Here is a 22,023-nt window from a genome sequence, read left to right as displayed (position 1 = left end):
AAGACAAATTGAACTGAGATAGATGGGTGCACAAAATAGTATATGCCTCATCTCAAATGAGGTTAAACTGCAAAGTAATGAACATATTTTAAAATTTGTATAAATTTACTATAGTAATTAATACTCTGACACTAATTTGAGCAAAGCGCACTAATGACTTGCTTAAGACTTGAAGCTAAAAGTTGAGGACTTGTAAATTGATTTGGACTTGCCTGCCTTGACTTGGCTGTATTGACTTGGAACTTGACTCGGGACTTAAATGTAATGACTTGAGACTTAATTGTGACTTGGAAAACAATGACTTGGTCCCACTTCTGCCAGGCGGTGATGCAGCCAGTCAGGATGCTCTCAACAGTACTGGTGTAGAACTGTGTGAGGATGTTGTGGTTCATTCCAGAGTTCCTCAGCCGTCTCAGGATGAAGACGACCTCAGTGTGGATGGACCATGTGAGTTCCTCTGTGATGTGGACACTGAGGAACTTGAAGCTGCTGACTCTCTACACAGGTGCTCCATTGATGGTAATGGGGCTGTGTTCTCTGTCTTTTCTCCTGAAGTCCACCACAAGCTCCTTGGTCTTACTGACGTTGAGGGAGTGGTTGTGCTCCTGACACCAGCATGTCAGAGTGTGCACCTCCTCTCTGTAGGCTGTTTTATCATTGTCAGTGATCAGACCTACCACTGTCATATCATCAGTGAACTTGATGATGGTATTGGAGCTGTGTGTTGCCACACAGTCATGTGTGTACAGGGAATACAGGAGTGGGCTGATAACACACATTTCTTAGAATTATTGTAGACGCAGTAAAAAATGTGGCCACACACTCAGATTTAAATGCCTAGGTCTACAGACCTATTTATGCACTCTTTTTAAAGAAGATACTTGGGAGATTATTGTGCAAGTGAAATCAGTTATTTAAGTTAATTAAAAAAAGTTATAGAAGTTTAGGTTTATTGAAATGAAAATGCAATGCAATTAAAGTGGCCACAGGATGAAATCAGAACTCCATTGGTGCAAGATTGAAAAGTAATTTCAGAAATGTTTTGAAAAAGTAATTTCAGAAACACCACTCAAACCACATATGGGGACATACAATTTTATTGCAAAACATTATATAAAATGTATTACAGATTATAATTCTATTTATAATGTGTGATTACAGTGGAAGTATTGTTAGCAGTGGAAGCCAGTAATCATTCACATTTCTAACAGAATTATAATTTTTTTCTGCCATAAATGATATAATAGTTTGTTTACACCACTAAATAAAATAATAAATGATCCAAATAGTCCATTCTTTCACACTGATCAGCGCCTGTGCTGTAGCCCTACAGTTGCTAGGGATGGGCATTCAGAATTAGAATCAGAAAAGGCTTTATTGCCAAGTAAGTTTTTTTACGCATACAAGGAATTTGTTTTGGTGTTGTAGGCACGTGTCACACATTCTCTAAATATAAGAAACAAGTATTAAAATATAAGCAATATAAATATAAATATGTCCACACAGTATATATTAAAAGTAAGAATAAAAATAAAAGAGAGCAGTACAGCAGAGTAAGTACAGTGGCATGTAGAGGTGGAGTGTGGAGAGTGTCAGGGTGGGACCGGGCCTTGTTGATAAGGCAAGTGGCGGATGGGAAGAAACTGTTCTTGTGGAGTGAGGTTTTTGTCCTGATGGACCTCAGCCTTCTGCCAGAGGGGAGTGTCTCAAAGAGATTGTGGCCGGGAGAGATCAGCCACAATCTTTCCAGCACGCTTCACGGTCCTGGAGGCGTACAGGTCCTGGAGTTGCGGCAGAATGCAGCCAATCACTTCTCTGCAGACCGGATGACGGAGGATGTGAGGATGGACTTGATGATGGCTGTGTAGAAGTGCACCATCATTGTCTTTGGCAGGTTGAATTTCTTCAGCTGCTGCAGGAAGTACATTCTCTGTTGTGCTTTCTTGATGAGGGAGCTGATGTACAGCTCCCACTTGAGGTCCTGGGAGATGATAGATCCCAGGAAGCGGAAAGACTCCACAGTGTCGATTTTGGAGTCACAGAGGGTGATGGGGGCAGGTGAGGCTGAGATCTTCCTGAAGTCCACCATCTCCACTGTCTTTAGAGTGTTGAGCTCAAGGTTGTTTTGATTGCACCAGGTCACCAGGTGGTCAACCTCCCACCTGTAGGCAGACTCATCACCATCAGAGATGAGTCCGATGAGAGAGGTGTCGTCCGTGAACTTCAGAGGCTTGACGGACTGGTGACTGGAGGTGCAGCTGTTAGTGTACAGGGAGAAGAGCGGAGGAGAAAAAATCCAGCCCTAGGGGGATCCAGTGCTAATGGTCTGTGAGTCAGAGACGTGTTTCCCCAGCTTCACATGCTGCTTTCTGTCAGACAGGAAGTCAGTGATCCACCTGCAGGTGGAGTCAGGCACACTTAGCTGGGAGAGCTTCTCCTGGAGCAGAACCGGGATGATGGCGTTAAAGGCAGAGCTGAAATCCACAAACAGGATCATGGCGTAGGTTCCTGCGGAGTCCAGGTGCTGGAGGATGTAGTGGAGGGGCAAGTTGACTGCACCTGTTGGCTCTGTATGCAAACTGCAGGGGGTCCAGGAGGGGGTCGGTGATGTCTTTGAGGTGTGAAAGCACAAGGCGCTCAAAGGACTTCATAACCACAGAGGTCAGGGTGACGGGTCTGAAGTTGTTAAGTCCTGTGGTCCTTGACTTCTTAGGAACAGGGATGATAGTTGAGGACTTGAAGCAGGCTGGCACGTGACGTCTCCAGTGAGGTGTTGAAAATGTCTGTTGACACTGGAGACAGCTGATCAGCGCAGTGCTTCAAGCTGGATGGGGAGACAGCATCCGGTCCAGCAGCTTTCCGGGGTTCTGTCTCCTGAAGAGTTTGTTGACGTCCCTCTCATGGATGGAAAGAGTCGTCACTGAGGTGGGTGGGGGGTGGAGGGGGGTACCTTTATGGTGGGCATTGGTGGGGGTGCCCAGGCCCCTGCTGAGGTGGGGGAGGTGGAGGTGATGGAAGGTGTTGTGGGGGATGGTTTCAGGACTGTCCCTTTGTTGGGAGGTATCGTGGGGAATGGTTACAGGACTGTCCCTTGTTGGTAAATTTGTCTACTCGCGTACTCGAGGAGCAATGACATGTACATAATTGTACATGCCACCAGGGATGGAAAGAGTTCTGAAAAAATCATACTCAAGTAGAAGTACTGTTATTTCCCAAAATATTTAGTGTGAGTAGAATAAAAGTAGCTATCCTAAAAACTACTCAAGTAAGAGTAAAAGAGTAGCTCATTAAAACGTACTCATGAGTAGTGAGTATTGAGTACCGAGTTGCAAAACTTATGCCCCATTATTATGAACACTGTATGCCAACTTAAAATACATCACTTATCTATGATAAACACAGCATGAATCTGATTCCAAAAAATAAAAGGGAGACATGATAACAGAAATGAAAAGATTAAAAAGTTATTTTCAATACATTGATCAACATTTTAAATCGTTGTGTATGAAACAATTACATTAAAATCGTATTTTTAAATGCCCACAATTGACTAATATATATATATATATATATATATATATATGAATAAAGTATAACACATTACTGTTATACAATTCATGTAAAAAATTAATGTAAAGATATGTATATAAGTTAATCTTTTCAGAGCAAAAATAAATATTTATTTTTAAATATTATCCTCTTTATTTTAGTACTTTGGCTTGACTCGACTTAACTTGAAACTCATCAGGACTTGAGGTGAGTCACTGACTTGACTTGCTTGATTTGTCTGCACTGCACTTGAGACTTGCTTGTGACTTGAACATGTGTGACCTCTGCCTTTTTAGCTGCTGTTTGCATGATAATAATCAGGATGTCTCATGTTCTGATGAGTCTAAGTGTAGCAAATTGGTTCTGAGGCTTTCTTGGGAATTCCAGGGAGTGTGTTATCTGTCTTTTATTGCTTGTGACCCCTGCACCCAGGGGCCTCTTTGCAGAGATGGTCTTAATAGCAGTTTAGGCACCATGGATGAGTTTTATGACTCTAATGGCTCGGTGGGGGATCTCTCTGATCTGTGGAACGTGTTGTTGTGTTCATTTGATGGCTTTGTTCGTGGATAATCCTACACCTTTGAACTAGATGTTTGGATCCAGTATACAAAACAACTGCTAATTGTGTATTTTGAATTTTCACACAAATCCTTATAAGATTCAGCTCCTGTGTCAATTTCCTCATGTGACAACTAGCCCCGGTTTCCACCATATCACTGCACACAACCCATAGAAGCCAACTTTTATCCTTAGTTTACAGGTCAAGACTATATCTTCTAGAGGAAATATGGCACTTATTGAATTTGCTTAATAAAATAACCTCAATAAATAAATTTGTTCCTTAAAACATTTATTATGCAGTAATCAGTTTATTAAAGCATTCATGGCCATGTACAGTATACTGTATATATAGCCACTCTGCTGTGCATTGACAATATAAAACAACCTCTCATACCTTATAGCTTAATTGAATTCTGGTTTAAAATATACATTTCAAATGGCCAAAATTGGCGTTTCTTGGGTCTTTTCCTTTATTGAGTTGCTTTGGATAGAAGCGTTCCCTAAATACATGTAAAGGTATTACATTGGACGCTGCACATTTGGGGTTTGTGGCACACTCAGGATGTACATTTGAAGACAAAATCTTTGTGACACAATCAACTTTTAAAGAACCACTGCAGCTGAATGGCTCAATACCAGACAAATGTGTGCTTTTTCTCAGATGCTTCAAACAAGGTGCAGACCCGACAGAACTATAAACCGTGTCATGAGGAATCTTCCACTTATGAATCTCACAGAATTACATTCATATTTAGAGTGGAATGGACCAGCATTCACAGATAGAGTGACGAATATGAGACATGGCATGGCGGGAAAACAGCCTGCCTCATTTCAATCCGCAGCGCGCTTTATCACATTGTAAACTGTATTATGTTTTGATTAATTTCAAATTGCTTGCCTTGCTTCACTAGACTGTGAAATGCACTTTCCTTTCTGTAATTTTTAAAATTCTATTATTCCAATCACAGTTACCGTAAGAGATGTGAATGGCAAAAAATTACAAATGAGCAGGACAGTTCACATGCATAATTTAGAAGGTAAAGTATTAATGTAGGCAAGCTATTCCAATTCACCATTTACATGTTTAATTTCATTGTTTGTACAGATGTCCGTAAAACAGTTCAAGCTACATTCATTTGTTCATTATGTCACTGCAATATGAATCCAATATGGAGTAATGAGAAAACTATCATGTTTATGTTCATTTTCCCAGTTTGAAATTAGCTGTTTTTGGATGGAGCGTAACCACTGTATTTCTGCATTTAAAGACCCCACAGTTTCTTCTCTGTGTTGACATATTTCCTAATGAAACAGGAGTTTGGGGCAGACACTTTGAAAGGTATTGTCACTTTTTTATTTTAAGAATTGAACCACACAGCCATGAACCATCATTTACTACTTGCTGGTTGGTTGCAGGGGGAAGGACATTTTGATTCTAGAGAGAATTTGATAGAACAAAAATCTGTGTAGTGCAAGACGAGTCATCAGTATGTTTGGACCGTTGGTCCGTCTGAAGAGAAAAATTTTAAAAATGCAATGGGTCCATCTACTAAAAGTTTATTTTGTCAACTTTTTAGCCAGATCTTACATTAAAGGCCTATTGAAAGAATACGTGTTAATAAATACTGTACTGATTGTTAATGGCAAAAAAAAATTACATTTGTTTACATTTTTATGTATTTCTTATTGTCGTCAAAGTTTTAGACATATGCAATTTGTTTCCTTATGTTACTTTTCCTTTTGTTTATTGAAATGTATAAGTATAATAATAATAATAATGATAATAATAAATAATAATGTTTCTCTCTTTATGTTGTTTGTGTAGAGAGAATCTGCTTTGCGATAAAGAATTGGTTGGGGAGAGGCTCTCATTTTGGGGGGTTACGAACACACTGATGGGTAGCCCCACGTGAAGTTTTGCTTTGGGCCCCCAAAAGGCTAGAACCGGGACTGCAGATGAGGTTTTTTTAGGAAATGCTCTGAGTTTTAAACAAAAAATGTAAAATAAAAAAATGACCTCTCTACCCTAAACGTTAAACCTACACCTACCCGAAAGTATCAGAAAAGCAAATGTGAGATGAAGAAACACAATCACTTTATTTTGTGCTGCTTCTATGACAGTTTCAGTTGATTATTTAATGCTTATGTTAAAATGTATCACTATTTAAGTTATTTTCTCTCTCTGTATCTCTCTTTTTGAGAGAAAGAGAGAGAGAGAGAGAATTTAGTCTCTTTATATTAACAATTATTACTTTCACCTTAATCAAAATATATTAATATACAAAATACATGAATATAAAACATACGCACTCAAAATAAATAAATTACATACACAAAAAATACCTCATAACTTAACTGTAAAAATACATCTTCCAATTTACATAAAACATTATTCTAACCCCAATTAAGTTTAAAAGTATCAAGATCTGTAATATGTAATTCATGGTGCTATTCTCTCTAAGAGAGAGAGAGTGAGACAGAGAGAAAATTAAATGAGTATCAAAATTACATCTGGCTTCTAATGTTTATTTGTTCAAAATGCATTTCTGTAAATAAGTGTTCTATTAAAATTTAGTAGTTTGCAGGTGTAACCCAGGTTAAAATTTGTCCATATATATATTAAATGTTTGTATATTGGTTTGGCTGTCCCTGTTCCTTTAATATATCTGCGCGTGAGTATGTGCCCTGTGACCTTAAGTAATTCCAGTCATGTGACTGTGCTTAGCCAATCGCGCTTTGGAGCACGAGTGTTTAACCGGGCCGTGGCGTCTTCCTCATTCAGAGGTGTGGGGAAGCCGATCGACAGCTGTGGATAGGTTTGTGTTTTACAAACTATTCACTCTTGTGCTCGATTCATGCTTTTAAGTTAAGCATATCATTGAAACTTTTTAGAACAACTTACTGGCTGTAAGGAAGCCGTCGCTGCCATCAGGGTATGTTTGTATGGAGGAACTGGTGAGTAATCTGAATGAATGAACTACATGCTAATATGTTAAGTCATTAAAAACATTAGCATTGACATTGGCTGTTCTAAACAAATGGTTTTGATTCATTTTATGCTGTTGTGAAGTCTGCCAATTTCTTTTGGTTTACAGATAGATTTGTTTGCACTAAGTGTGTTTACATGCAGTACTGTTGATTTATTTATTTGAATTTTGTGCGGGTAATGCAACTTTTAATATTTCACTTTTGATTGTATTAATTTAATATTGCATTTAATGTTTATTATTTGTATGTTGTACCTTTATTGATAATTTGGTAATGATTTGGATTTGGGTACACCTGGAAATGATATGCGAGTGTGGAATTAGCTAAAGTTTAATGCAAACTTAGTTCCAACTCACCTTTATTATTTACTGGCTCTGTTGTTGCACTATAGGCCAGGTTCTCTCTCTCTGTTTGGAGATGAATGATGGCGAGCTGAATTACTACGGCTGGGAGCCTACCATCTGCGCAGCATCCACTGAACAGCCGCTCTACTGGTCTGGTAGGAAGGTTGTCTGCAGCTTGTCCCCCGCACACTTCTCCATAGACCAGCGCTTCAGTCCCACATGCACATTCTTCCCTTTGACGAACACTAACCTATGGACTTCTCAACATAAACTCTCATAAAACCCTTGTGGGTTGTCGCGTTGTTCTTGAAGAAACGTATCGGTTACCTAACGTAACCTCGGTTCTCTCTAGATGAGGGAACGAGTATTGCGTAAGCTAGCTTACGCTACGGGAAAGATTCATCTTTTCTGAGATATTGAAGCCAAAAAATTATCCTTAATTTTTGTATCCATTGTCAACGCAGTGCGGCAGCTGCAGACCTTGAGCGGGCTAGATAGCGAGCTCATAGGTTGCTCTGTGGCAACTGCTGCAGCCTATAGACGAGCTTGGGCGAACTCGCATCCAATGAGAGGCGTCCGCACGCTCACTGCATCAAAGCCCGCCAAAATGGGCGTGACTAGAGTGCATATAAGCGTAGTTCGTAGGCTGGAACCCTGGTTTTCATTGACTGAAGCGAAAAGTCGCCGTGGCGCGAAGCACGGCCGGCTACGCAATACTCGTTCCCTCATCTAGAGAGAACCGAGGTTACGTTAGGTAACCGATACGTTCTCTTCACGAGAGGTTCTCTCGTATTGCGTAAGCTAGCTTACGCTACGGGAACCCATTGTCAACGCCGTGTCGCCAAGCATCCACTGTATGAGCCCCAGGGAATTAAGGGGGACCCGGGGAGCCCTTATGAGTGGGGAAATAATATTTGGCCGGCAAGAATGCGGGTCATTGATTGTGTAATACATAAGCACATAGTGGGAAGGGAACGACAGAGCGGCGGTGCCGGTCTGTGTGGAATGTGTCCCATCAGTGCAGCTCACCAGGGGAGCTGTAGCGTATTAAACCGCTAGTAGTTTTGCCTGCAGAGCGGGCACTTCCATATTGTAAAATCTGACAAAGGTGGAGGGGAAGTCCATCCGCTGCCACACATATGTCGTGAATGGAAATCCCGCTGGACCATGCCCACGAGGATGCCATGCCTCTAGTGGAGTGAGCCCTAATGCCCAACGGGCATGGCAGGTCTTTTGACGCCGTATGCAGCAGCAATAGCGTCCACTATCCATCTAGATAGTGTCTGTTTCGAGGCGGCGAGACCTTTGGTGCGCCCTCCGAACGAAACGAAAAGCTGCTCGGAGCGTCTGAAAGCAGCGGAGCGCGCAGTATACAATCTCAGTGCTCTGACCGGGCAAAGGAGATTGGCATCGCGTTCGCTATCGGGTGCTGGCAGCGCCGATAGGGAAATGACCTGTGCTCTGAAAGGGGTACCGATCACCTTGGGAACATAGCCGTGTCTAGGCTTTAAAATGACCTTGGAGTCACTTGGTCCAAACTCAAGACACGCAGCGCTGACAGACAGCGCGTGAAGGTCTCCCACACGTTTGACTGATAACAGGGCAGTCAGAAAAACGGTTTTGAGTGAAAGGTATTTCAAATCCACGGATTGAAGTGGTTCGAAAGGGGGGGCTTTCATAGTTTCGAGAACTATAGAAAGATCCCAGATAGGAACCGATGGGGGGCGCGGGGGGTTCATCCTTCTAGCTCCCCTGAGGAAGTGGATGACCAGCTCGTTTTTACCCCATGACTGGCCGTGCAGGGGTTCAGCGAACGCCGCAACGGCCGCCACATACACTTTGAGCGTGGATGGGGATCTGCCCTTATCCAGCAGCTCTTGCAGAAATACGAGCAGCGACGACACATGTCCGCGGGTCCAGGTCTCTGTCGGTGCACCATTTTGAGAACACAGACCATTTTGACGCATAGAGTCTTCTCGTGGAAGGGGCTCTAGCGTGTATGATGGTGTTTATTACTCCTTCTGGCAGAGCGACGGGTAGTCGTTGATCACCCACGCATGCAGCGCCCAGCGCTCTGGATGAGGATGCCAGATTGTGCCGCGAGCTTGAGAGAGGAGATCTGCTCTCACTGGGATGGGCCACAGCGCTGTCAGTGACAGCTGCGTAAGCTCCGGGAACCATGTCTGATTCTCCCAACACGGGGCTATGAGGAGCACCGAGTGACGTGTTTCCCTGATCCTCTGCATTACCTGTGGCAATAGCGAGACGGGAGGGAAGGCGTCTGGGCCAGTCCTGGGCCAGCGCGTCCTCGCTTTTCGAGAAAAATATTGGGCAGTGAGAGTTCTCTTTGGACGCAAAGAGGTCTATCTCTGCTCTGCCGAATAGGTGCCATAACATCTGGACTGTTTGAGCGTGCAGGGACCATTCCCCTGGGGGAATATTGTCTCTGGACAGTCTGTCCGGGCCGTTGTTCAGGTGGCCTGGCACGTGCGTCGCCCTCAGCGAGCGCAGGTGGCACTGGGACCAACTCAGTATGCGTTTCGTCAGATGGAAGAGGTTCCTGGATCTGACACCGCCCTGACGGTTTAGGTAGGATACCACAGATCTGTTGTCCGAACGGACCAGGACGTGGTGACCCTGAATGACCGGGAGAAAGCGCACGAGCGCGTAATCGACCGCTATCATTTCCAGACAATTTATGTGAAGGAGCTTTTCCTGAACTGACCATAGGCCGAAAACCGGAGAGCCCTCGCAGTCCGCGCCCCAACCCGTGTTGGACGCGTCTGTCGAGATGACTTTTCGGCGAGATACAGCTCCCATTGTCACTCCCCGCTGATACCATTCGGCCACTGTCCAGGGCTGCAGAGCTGATATGCAGGTCTGAGTCACCTTGATGGGCTGGCGGCCTGTGGCCCAAGCCCGGCGAGACGCGCGGGTGTTTAGCCAATGCTGAAGCGGGCGAATGTGCAGTAAACCCAGCTGAAGTACTGCTGCGGCTGAGGCCATGTAACCTAGCACTCTCTGGAATTTCTTCAGAGGCGTGAGGCTGTTCATCTGAAAAGATGCGGCTAGTCGCTGAACACGGCGTGCGCGCTGTGTAGATAAGCGAGCCGTCATTGCCATCTAGTTCTATTCCCAGGAAGGAAATGGTCTGACTGGGCTGTAGTGAGCTCTTGGTCCAATTGACTGCAAGACCCAAACTGTTCAGATGGCTGAGGAGAACTGCTCTGTGAGACAGAAGCTCCATATGTGGCTGAGCCATAATCAGCCAGTCGTCCAAATAGTTCAGAATTCGCAAACCCTGACTCCGCAGGGGTGCGAGCGCTGCATCCATGCACTTCGTGAAAGTACGGGGTGATAAGGACAGGCCGAACGGAAGGACGGTGTATTGATAAACCTGGCCGTCGAAGGCGAATCTCAAGAATGGCCTGTGACGGGGATTTATCAAGTTCCAGATCCAAGATGGCGGCGCGGTAGCACGCAGCGGCCACTCCGGATCCACAATGGTGCTATTTTTGTTAAATAAGCCCGACTTTTGCAACACATGGACATCGGAGCAACCAGTGTTCGTGTCTACCATCGCCAGACACTACTGAAATATAAGACTCATGCAAAAACCAAGCTGCATGATGACCTGCAGGAGGCGCTACGCGTACTCGGCTTGCTGCGGAGACCAGGCCTCCAGCCCTCGGCGTCGCCTGATGCCGGTGGCCGGGGGAGAGGACGTCGTAAGCGGTGTGCGAGAAAGCGGAAGCGCGGAAAGAGGGCGGGGGTCCATGCTAGGCTAAAAACAAACCCTAGCCGGCCGGCTCTCCCGTCTATCCTACTCTCAAATGTTTGCTCCCTGGACAATAAACTGGACTATATCCGACTCCAGCAGGCTACGCAGCGTGAGTTTAGAGACTGCTGCGTCTTTGTTTTCACGGAGACGTGGCTCAGTGACAGAGTTCCGGATGCCGCCATTCAGCTAGACGGGCTCGCCTCGTTTCGTGCCGACAGAAACACAGCTCTCTGCGGTAAGACTCGCGGTGGTGGCTTGTGTGTTTACATCAACACGAAATGGTGCAAGAACTCTATGCTAGTCTCTAGTTACTGTTCATCGCTGTTGGAGCTTGTGACTGTTAGATGCAGACCTTTTTATCTACCACGGGAATTCACCACTGTTTGCATAACCGAGTTTACATTCCCCCAGCGCTAACGCTAAGGAAGCGCTCTGTGAACTGTATGGGGCTATGAGCTGAATTGCAGAACGCTCACCCCGACGGACTGTTTATTGTCGCCGGAGATTTCAACCATGCAAATCTCAAGACAGTGCTCCCTAAATTCCATCAGTATGTGGACTTTGCAACGAGAGGGGCTGAACAGCTTGATCTTGTTTACACAAACATCCCAGGCGCGCACGGGCGGAGCCCCGCCCCCACCTCGGCTACTCAGACCACATCTCTGTTATGTTAATTCCAGCATACAGACCGCTCGTCAGACGCACAAAACCGCTTCAGAAGCAGGTGAAAACCTGGCCAGCAGGAGCCATCTCTGCTCTTCAGGACTGTTTTGAGTGTACTGACTGGCACATGTTCAGGGAGGCTGCAACATATGGCGATTCTACCAACTTGGAGGAATACACAGCATCAGTGACCAGCTACATCAGCAAGTGCATTGATGATGTCACTTTCTCCAAGACCATCACCACACGCTCCAACCAGAAGCCGTGGATGACTGCGGAGGTGCGCACGCTGCTGAGGTCCCGAGACTCGCCTTCAGAGCAGGCGATAAGGCAGCCCTAAGAACAGCTAGGGCCAAACTGTCACAGGCAATCAGAGAGGCAAAGCGCGACACGCCCAGAGAATCCACAGTCACTTCCAGGACAGCGGTGACACGCGCGCATGTGGCAGGGCATCCAGGCCATCACCAACTACAGGACAACATCAGTTGCCTGTGACAAAGATGCCTCCCTTCCAGATGCGCTGAACGACTTCTACGCTCGGTTTGAAGTGCAGAACGACGTGATGGCGAGGAAGTCCACCCCTCCTCCCAACGACCAGGTGCTCTGTCTTACCACGGCAGATGTGAGGAAAACTCTACGTAGAGTCAACCCACGGAAGGCTGCTGGACCAGACAACATTCCTGGCAGAGTGCTCAGAGGATGTGCAGACCAGCTAGCAGATGTTCTTACCGACATCTTCAACATCTCTCTGAGCAGCGCCGTTGTTCCAACATGCTTCAAGGCCACCACCATCATCCCCATGCCAAAGAAGTCTTCAGTGTCCTGTCTCAATGACTACCGTCCCGTCGCGACTTACACCCATCATCATGAAGTGCTTCGAGAGGCTCGTCATGAGGCAGATTAAGACCCAGCTGCCCCCTCACTAGACCCACTGCAGTTTGCGTGATCGTTCAAACCGTTCAACGGACGATGCCATCACCACAACCCTCCATCTGGCCCTCACCCACCTAGACAATAAGGACTCATACGTTCGAATGCTGTTCATAAGATTTCAGCTCAGCATTCAACACAATCATTCCCCAGCACCTGATTGGAAAGCTGAACCTGCTGGGCCTGGACACCTCCCTCTGCAACTGGATCCTGGACTTCCTGACTGGGAGACCTCAGTCAGTCCGGATCGGGAACAGCATCTCCACCACCACCACACTGACCACTGGGGCCCCCCAGGGCTGTGTGCTCAGTCCACTGCTGTTCACTCTGCTGACTCACGACTGTGCAGCAATGCACAGCTCGAATCACATCATCAAGTTCGCCGATGACACGACCGTGGTGGGTCTCATCAGCAAGAACAACGAGTCAGCATACAGAGAGGAGGTGCAGCGGCTGACGAACTGGTGTAGAGGCAACAACCTGTCCCTGAATGTCGACAAAACAAAAGAGATGGTTGTTGACTTTAGGAGAGCACAAGGTGAACACACTCCGCTGAACATCGACGGCTCCTCTGTGGAGATCGTCAAGAGCACCAAATTCCTTGGTGTTCACCTGGCGGAGAACCTCACCTGGTCCCTCAACACCAGCTCTATCACCAAGAAAGCCCAGCAGCATCTCTACTGTCTTCGAAGGCTGAGGAAAGCACATCTCCCAACCCCCATCCTCACTACATTCTATAGAGGGACTATTGAGAGCATCCTGAGCAGCTGCATCACTGCCTGGTTTGGGACTTGCACCGTTTCGGACCGCAAAGCCCTGCAGAGGATAGTGAGGACAGCTGAGAAGATCATTGGGGTCTCTCTTCCCTCCATCAAAGACATTTACAAAAAACACTGTATCCACAAAGCAACCAGCATTGTGGACGACCCCACACACCCCTCACACAAACTCTTTACCCTCCTCCCGTCTGGCAAGAGGTACCGAATCATTCGGGCCCTCACGGCCAGACTGTGTAACAGCTTCTTCCCCAAGCCATCAGACTCCTCAATACTCAGAGACTGGTTTGACACACACGTGTCCTGAGTTGCACTTTAATTACTGTCACTTTATAACTGTCTGCTACCTCAATAACTGCTATGTGCATAGAACATTATCTCATAGTATGTTATGTTTACATTTTTAGAAACTGTCATCTTTTTGCACTACTGAGTACTGGTCGGCGCTGCACTGTCTATTGTCCTGTTCATTGTCAGTAATTTGTTGTACTGTCCCGTACTTTGCACATGTTTGCACGTGCACTTTATATAGGTATATATAGGTAGTTTATATAGGTATTTTATTTCGTTGTGTAGTCTCATGTGGTCCTGTGTTGGTCCTTTGTTGTTTTTATGTAGCACCATGGTCCTGGAGGAACGTTGTCTCGTTTTGCTGTGTACTGTACTAACTGTATATGGTTGAAACGACAATAAAAACCACTTGACTTGACTTGACTTGACTTATCTGAATCTGAAAGTATGCATCTTTCAGATCGAGAGAAATAAACCAGTCCCCCTGGCGCACATGCGCGAGGAGTTTCCTGATTGTAAGCATTTTGAACGGTCTTTTTGCAAGCACCTTGTTCAAAACCCTGAGATCTAATATGGGTCTGAGGCCGCCGTTTTTCTTGGGAACAAGAAAATAACGGCTGTAAAGCCCCGACTCGCTCAGAGAGGGTGGCACTTTTTCTATGGCCCTTTTGCACAGAAGGCTTGCTATTTCTGAACGAAGCATGCACGCTGCTTCCGTGTTCACAGTGGTTTCGAGCCGCTCTGAAGCGAGGGGCGGCGATCGAACTGTAGCAAATAGCCCTGTTGTATTGTGCTTAACACCCACTTGGATATCCCTGGAATAGCTTCCCACGCTTTGAAGCGTAACGCTAGAGGGTGAATGGCCAATTCGCTCTGATTGCCGCACACAGAGCTGAACAAAATGTGTGAGCTGCGTTTAGTGTGTTCATGCATGATTGCTCGCAGACAGCATGAACAGGCTGTTTTGTGAGTGACTTCCGATTGGAATGAATGGGGAAAGAGTCACATCTGTTACGTGATGCGCAAGCATAGTCATGGGCACGGGACTTACACACAGAGGAATGGTTGCTGGCCGTGTAACAGAGCGGGCAGAGAATGGGCTCAGCGCACGCATTTGTGGGCGCATTTATTGACTCTAGCGCTCGAGCGGTTCAGTAACCGCTTTATGTGAGCGTGCTCTGGTGGGGACACGAGACATGCAGTGCTTGTGTGCAGAAGTGAACACTGGATTGTGGGCACATTTTCTACACATAGGGCTGGTCGTGTGACAGAGCGGGCAGAGAATGGGCGCGCGACGCATTTGTGGGCGCCTTCATTGACTCTGACGCTCGAGCAGTTCAGTAACCGCTTTATGAGAGCGTGCTCTGATAGGGGCACGGGATGTGTTATGCTTGTGTGTAGGGGCGAACACTGGGTTGTGGGCACTTTTTCTACACATAAGACATGTTTGCTCTTTACAAGATTTATTTGGGTCGCCGTGAAACGGCGTTTGAGTGCAGAGCAAGCGGGCAGTGTCACCGGCTTGTTGGCTGCTAAATTCACCACTGTAGTAGCCTGAGAGAAGGGGACTGACAGGGGGCAAAGCTTTGACGGTGGTCCGGCCGCGGCGGGACTGAGCCGTCGTTTGTTCAACAAAGTTAGGAAGACTTCGGTTGCTCTGGTTTCAGCGTTACCTTAAATCGAGGCCTGCGGGGGGGCCAGCTAGTGTTAGCCATAAGTGTCTCTCGGTCACAGTCAGCGAGGCCATGCACTTCCCTAGAGCTTGGGCTGCAGCTTTGGTAGCGCGAAGGGCGAGGTCTGTCGCGCTTCGTAGATCAGTAACAGCCTCTGGGTGCCTGCCTTTCTCATCCCACTCCCGAAGAAGGTCTGCTTGTAGGATCTGTAAAACGGCCATTGAGTGCAGAGCAGATGCGGCTTGGCCGGCGGCGGAATAGGCGCGGCCAACATAGGCGGAAGTCGCTCTGCAGGCCTTAGACGGGAGCACAGGCTTGGAACGCCATCTCGCGGAGGGCGGACAAAGGTGTGCTGCTACCGAGTCCTCGACAGGGGGGATGGAGGAGTAGCCTCTCTCAGTGGCGCCGTCCACCGACGCGAGAGAGGTGGAGACGTGGGAACGGGTCCTGGCTGAAAAAGGAGCGTTCCACGACTTTGCAAGCTCCGTATGTAATTCCGGCAGGAAGGGAGCGGCCCGGGCCGCGGGTGTAGAGCGGCGATGGCTTTGAAGAATCTGTTGAGATTGTCGAGTCTGTTGGGTGCCTGCTCAGGGGGCGGTGACCACTCGAGCCCGAGGCGGTCGACGGCCTGTGTGAGGAGGCGTGTTAACTCCCCTTCGACTCCGGCGCAGGTCCTGCTGGATTCCTGGGCCGAGGAGGAGGCTTGGGAGCCTGTCCACTCCTCGCTTTCCGAAGCCATGATGGAACAGCGGCCCTTATCCTCCGCCTCGTCATCCGAGATGGCAGCAGTGCGGCCGCTCGGCGGCAACTGCGCGTCCCGGGGGGGCGGGGAGGGTGAAAGCGATGCTCGAGGGAGAGGCTCCGGCGAGGCAGTCGCTTCAACCACAGTTTCCGGCAGCCTTTGTGAGCGGCGCTTCTTCCTGCGCGGCTGAAGGTAAGGCGGCGTGGCGGTTTCTGCTTTGACCGCTTAGAGTCGAGCCCGCAGGGTCGGCATCGGTAGCTCCTCGCAGAAATCGCATCCACCCTCAGTGAGGGCGAGCTCTGCGTGCCCCAGTCCCAGGCAGAGAGCACAGATGATGTGGCGGTCTCCTGTGCTGAGAAGGGCGCGACATGAGGCGCAAGTGGAGCGAGGCATCTTGAAAAAGACGCTCGTACTCTTTTGTGAATAGTTCGTGAGAACTAGCTTGCTGAATAAAAGGATACGTCGTCGGATGGCGTAGCTCGCAGAATGGCTGAAGGTGGCTGAGACGGCCGGCTTCTTCTAGCGCTGTCCACGCTTGCTAGATGCCCCTCGAACGGCGACGCGGCTTCCAGGTCAGCGATGCGGAGAGCTTCAGCTGAAGAGATGAAAATCAGGGTTCCAGCCTACTGAACTACGCTTATATGCACTCTAGTCACGGCCATTTTGGCGGGCTTTGATGCAGTGAGCGCGGACGCCTCTCATTGGATGCGAGTTCGCCCAAGCTCGTCTATAGGCTGCAGCAGTTGCCACAGAGCAACCTATGAGCTCGCTAGCTAGCCCGCTCAAGGTCTGCAGCTGCCGCACTGCGTTGACAATGGATACAAAAATTAAGGATAATTTTTTGGCTTCAATATCTCAGAAAAGATGAATCTTTCCCGTAGCGTAAGCTAGCTTACGCAATACGAGAGAACCTCTCGTAAGAGAACCAACATTGCTGGGACAGTTTTTTTGTTTTCGGTTCTTGTGTATGGCATTTGTTGTAATTTCCATGATCATATTTTACTTGAACAATAACCACAAAGTGCCTTAACTATAACCAGTTCAACTGTAGTCTGTCAATATTTTGGTTTTTTTTCTATTTTTTTTCCTTTATTATTTTTGTTGTAAATATTTTGTTTAATCAATTATCAATATATGGTACCTGCACCAAATTTAAAATTTATGTTTCTGTGTTGTTACTGACCACCAGCTCCTGTAGTCGAATTTAGACTTCTGTGACCTAACTAGCCTATACTGTTTATTTCTATAGCCACCTATTTAATTTATTATCGGTTAGCAAGGCCCAAATACCCGTTACACAAGTTAATATTATTCTGCCATGAAGACAGTGTAAACGTGTTTGTCTCACTGTCACTGGAGGAGGGTTCAAGGCTCGAGACATGACCCGGACTAGTCCCCCCTGGACTTGATGAGTTATTAATGAATAGATGGGAGGAGTTGAGGTGGAGGAGGGATGCTGGAGGAATCGTCACAGCATGGATGTAAGCAGCTTTGTTATGATACTCCATTTGGTTGACTGAGCAGCTACAAATGCAGTAGACTATTTACTTTGCATTACATAACATGAAGTGAAGCATTGGACAGGCACAGTGAAAAAAAAAAAAAACACTGAACAGACAAACCTCTTGAACTTTCTTATACTATAGTATGATTTCTGATTAAAATACATTCTCTGAAAACATAACCAGTGCATTATCTAGCATAGCCTAAAGCTTTATTATAACTATAGGCATGTCATGATAAATATTCTAGTCTGTACTTATGAAGGGAGATGGTAAACTAATGTAAGTACCTGTTAGATTAAAACCACAAATTGTGCTTTGTACAAAGTTTTATTCTCTACCAGTTAAAGGAATTCTCAAATTGTGCTTTGTACAAAGTTTTATTCTCTACCAGTTAAAAATTTGTAAATTCAATAAAAATGTATCAAAGCCATTCAAGCTTAATGCACCACTTTTATGTTTTTGCGAATCTGTGGCAGTAGGGGGCAGTGAGCGCTCCAGCTGTACAGGCAACACACCTCCTCAAACCAAGTAGAGCAACAGGCAGCATAGCCCCTACACAAATGATGCGTTCTTGTACTCCAATATAGCTGGACCAAGAACAACCCTACATAGCACATGTACATCTCTGAGATGTCTGTTTAAGAGTGTTTCATCTGGAAAGCATTGCATTCTAATTAACATCTGCTAAACATCTTAGAAGATCAAATTTATAAATCTCAAATCTCAAAGACATCTACATCTTATTGACATCTCAGAGAAAACGGTCTAAACATTATGTTTCCAGATGTAAACATGCACCAAATATATGTCTGGGTGATGTGTGCTGTCAGGGATAGATTGCAGGAATCTCAAGACGTATTTTTTAAACATTTCTAATTACATTTAACTTGACACAGCATTCTAAAAACACAGCACTTATGACTAGAGATGCTGAAAACAAGTCAGATGCGATCTGAGTTAGACATTACAAAAAGTGTCCAAATACATAGACCATCAATTAAAAGTACAACAGACGCAATTAGGCCAATAACATTTATGTTCAATGATACAGAAATAAAACAAAATTTAGATTTTAAAAGCCATTTTTTGTATTGACTAATGCTGAAAACTACACCATGTAAGATGTTTTTGTTAGAAATGAAAAACATTTAATTAATGAGCATGTACTGTATACCATCAATCCATTTTCCAAACCATGTTTTTGCCTTCCCCCGATTCACTATGATAAACCTATAATAATGATTTATGTTTTAGAGTTTTCGGGACAGATTTGGCAGGAAATTGCATACGTTCGTCATTCGTACATGCGTGTTTATGTCCATAAAGAGAAGGTCCAGCTACAGCGCGTGTATGTGCGGTGATATGTCTGGTAGTAGATTGAAGCTGAAAGCTTGTAGACATAACAAATGAGCAACATTGACCATTGGTCATGGATGATTCAAAAAGTCAACTGTAATGAGGAGGACACGGCCGGGCCGTGAGTGTGCACGGCCGGCCCCCAATCGGGCTAAACAGCCTTGGAGAGGGATAAAGCCAGGCCGAATGCAGCAGTTCAGGAGAGAGAGAGCCGCAGCTGACACGCAGCTGCCATGTGTGTTTATGTTTGTGTCTTTTAAGTTTTCATTAAACACATTTTGATTGTTCAGCCTGTTGCCGCCTCCTCCTTGCCCATCCTAACCCTGTTACATTGGTCCCGAAGCACGGGAAGGAGGAGGGATACACTGTTGTGAAGTCCTAGCCACTGCTGTCCACCCAAATGAGCGGCCGGCCGCCTGGACTTGGATGAACTGCTGCCACTGCTGCTGGCCTCCTCAGAAGGGGGGGGGGGTGTAAGTAATGTGGGGGTTCCCTGGCCTGAGGCAAAGGAGGGAGGAATGCGATGAGGAGGAGGGTGGGGCCAGGCCGTGAGTGCACACGCCTGGCCCCCAATCAGGCTAAATAAGCAGAGGAGAGGGATAAAGCCGAGCCGGATGTGGCAGTTCGGGAGAGAGAGAGAGCCACACGCAGCTGCCGCGTGAGTAATTGTTGTGTCTTTTTAAGTTTTCATTAAACATTATTTTGATGTTTCATCCAGTTCCGGCCTCCACCTTGCCCATCCTAAACCTGTTATAGCAACCTTTTTTGGAATCACCCATTTTCAAAATAACGAAACGGAGAACCGAGAAGAGTCTGCAAGCAAAAAAGGAACGCAACAGAGCCTGTAATAAAGCATGAAACAACTTTGAACTGGCTTTTCAATGGTGACGACAACTCCGAGATTTTAAAGGATTTCAAACTGACCGAGGGGGTCACATGACGCCCGTGTTGGACATGTGAATAGCGAGCTCTGCGCACTTTGCTTGTTTTAATACCTTTTATGACATAAACTGGTGAGATTCGATACACTCTGTTCCATAACTGTTCTAGGAGGACAATATGTCAAAGAATGAAATATCTTAGTGCTCTGGTGCCATTTAAAGATACTTACGTACTCAGGCTGATGCCCCCTAGTAGACCGCAAGCCTGGGAGTCAGTTTAGTCGGAGAGGTGTGTGAAAAATGAGTGCGAGAGATGCTGAAAATATTGGCAATGGTGATGAAGGTCGTTGCTGACTTGGAGGATCTTGCTGTGATACATCGATCGATCACTGCCATGGAGGCGAAGTTCACTGATTTGATTACAAGAGTGGGGAATGTCGAGAAACGGATGTCGAGAAATGGATCGATTACATGGAGTCATTGTTGAGGGAATTATCTGCTAATCCACTAGCAACCAAGGTGGATTTGGACTGTGTCTGGGAGAAGTTGTAGAATATGGAGAAATGTAGCCTGTGTAATAATGTCAATATTGTTGGAATCCCTGAGGGAGCAGAGGGACAGGATATGGTGAAATTCCTGGATGGGCTCTCTCCAAATCTGCTTGACATAGCAAGCCATAAGCTGGAAATCGAGTGAGCTCACACGGTTCCTGCTCATCGATCCGCAGAGGGAGACGGGGCATGATCAATTCTGGCCAAATTTCTGAGATCATCTGATAAAGGTCTTGTGTTATGCGAGGTGAGGAGTAAAGGCTTTCCTGGAAGTCCCATAGCATTTTCTTATTCCCAGACTTTGCAAATTCAATAACAGACAAGCGTGATCGATTCAAGGAATATTTTACACCAATGGAAGGTTTCTTTTCCACTGATATTCTTGGACAAATTGAGATTAGATGCTAAGGATGGCTCTAAAACATTCACATGCCTAAAGCAAGCAATTTCCTTCATGAAGTCAAGTCATGTCGTTGTACTCATGTTGCAGCCGAGTGGACCGGCTCACTGAACATTCGCTTGACTGTTTGAGGATTCCGTGCACTCTTTTTGTGCTGGTTCCGCCTAGTGGCTGGAGTTTATTTTGCTGAGTGTCACACCTTCAGGACAGTGTTATGGATGAAGCTACATGCTCTTTGTGCTTATTCTGTCTATTGGCTGGAGTTTGTTTTATAGATTATATTTTGCTGTGTAATTTTGTCTCACTAAATTTGTATAGAAACACTGGACTTGAGCAATCCGACAGCAAAGTTGTCGCGGGGGTTCTTGTACATCGACTGTTTGAGTTTGGAAGAATGGACACCAGTCGGGGCTGTCGTGCATTTTTCTTTTTTCTGTTTGTTTGGTTCTGGGGATGTTCGGGTTTTGATTGTCGCACTATTGTTAAAATGTGTTTTTTATCATTTTGTTTTTGACATAAAATAAATTTTTTTCTTATATGTCAAAATGTCAAATGTTAATATGAGTGGATTGTCTCTCTCCACGTGGAATGTGAATGGGTTGGGGCACCCATAAAAAGAAGGAATGTTATTTTTCTTCTTAAGTGTAAGAAATATGATATAGTGTTTCTTCAAGAAACACATCTGTCTAAGCAGGAAGCTGAACATTTTGGAAAGATATGGGGTTGGCAATTTTTTTTTATAATACTGGTTTGAGTAAGAGCAGAGGAGACATTATGCTGATAAGAAAACATCTACAATTTAAATCTCTCAAACAGAGTAAAGATAAATTAGGAAGAGTCATTATTGTTTTAGCTGAAATTCAGAGACAGTGTCTTATTTTGGCTAATTTTTAAGCATCTAACATTGATGATCAGGTTTTTTGCAAGCCGCTGTCACCCCTCATGGTATAATATTGGGAGGAGACTTTAATCTTTTGATGGACTCAGTCCTTGATCATAGTGAAGCAAAAGTGTGCAAGCCCCCTAGAGCAA

This window comes from Xyrauchen texanus, chromosome 3, assembly GCF_025860055.1.
Source record: "Xyrauchen texanus isolate HMW12.3.18 chromosome 3, RBS_HiC_50CHRs, whole genome shotgun sequence".
Taxonomy (NCBI): Eukaryota; Metazoa; Chordata; class Actinopteri; order Cypriniformes; family Catostomidae; genus Xyrauchen; species Xyrauchen texanus.
This window is presented reverse-complemented; position numbering follows the sequence as displayed.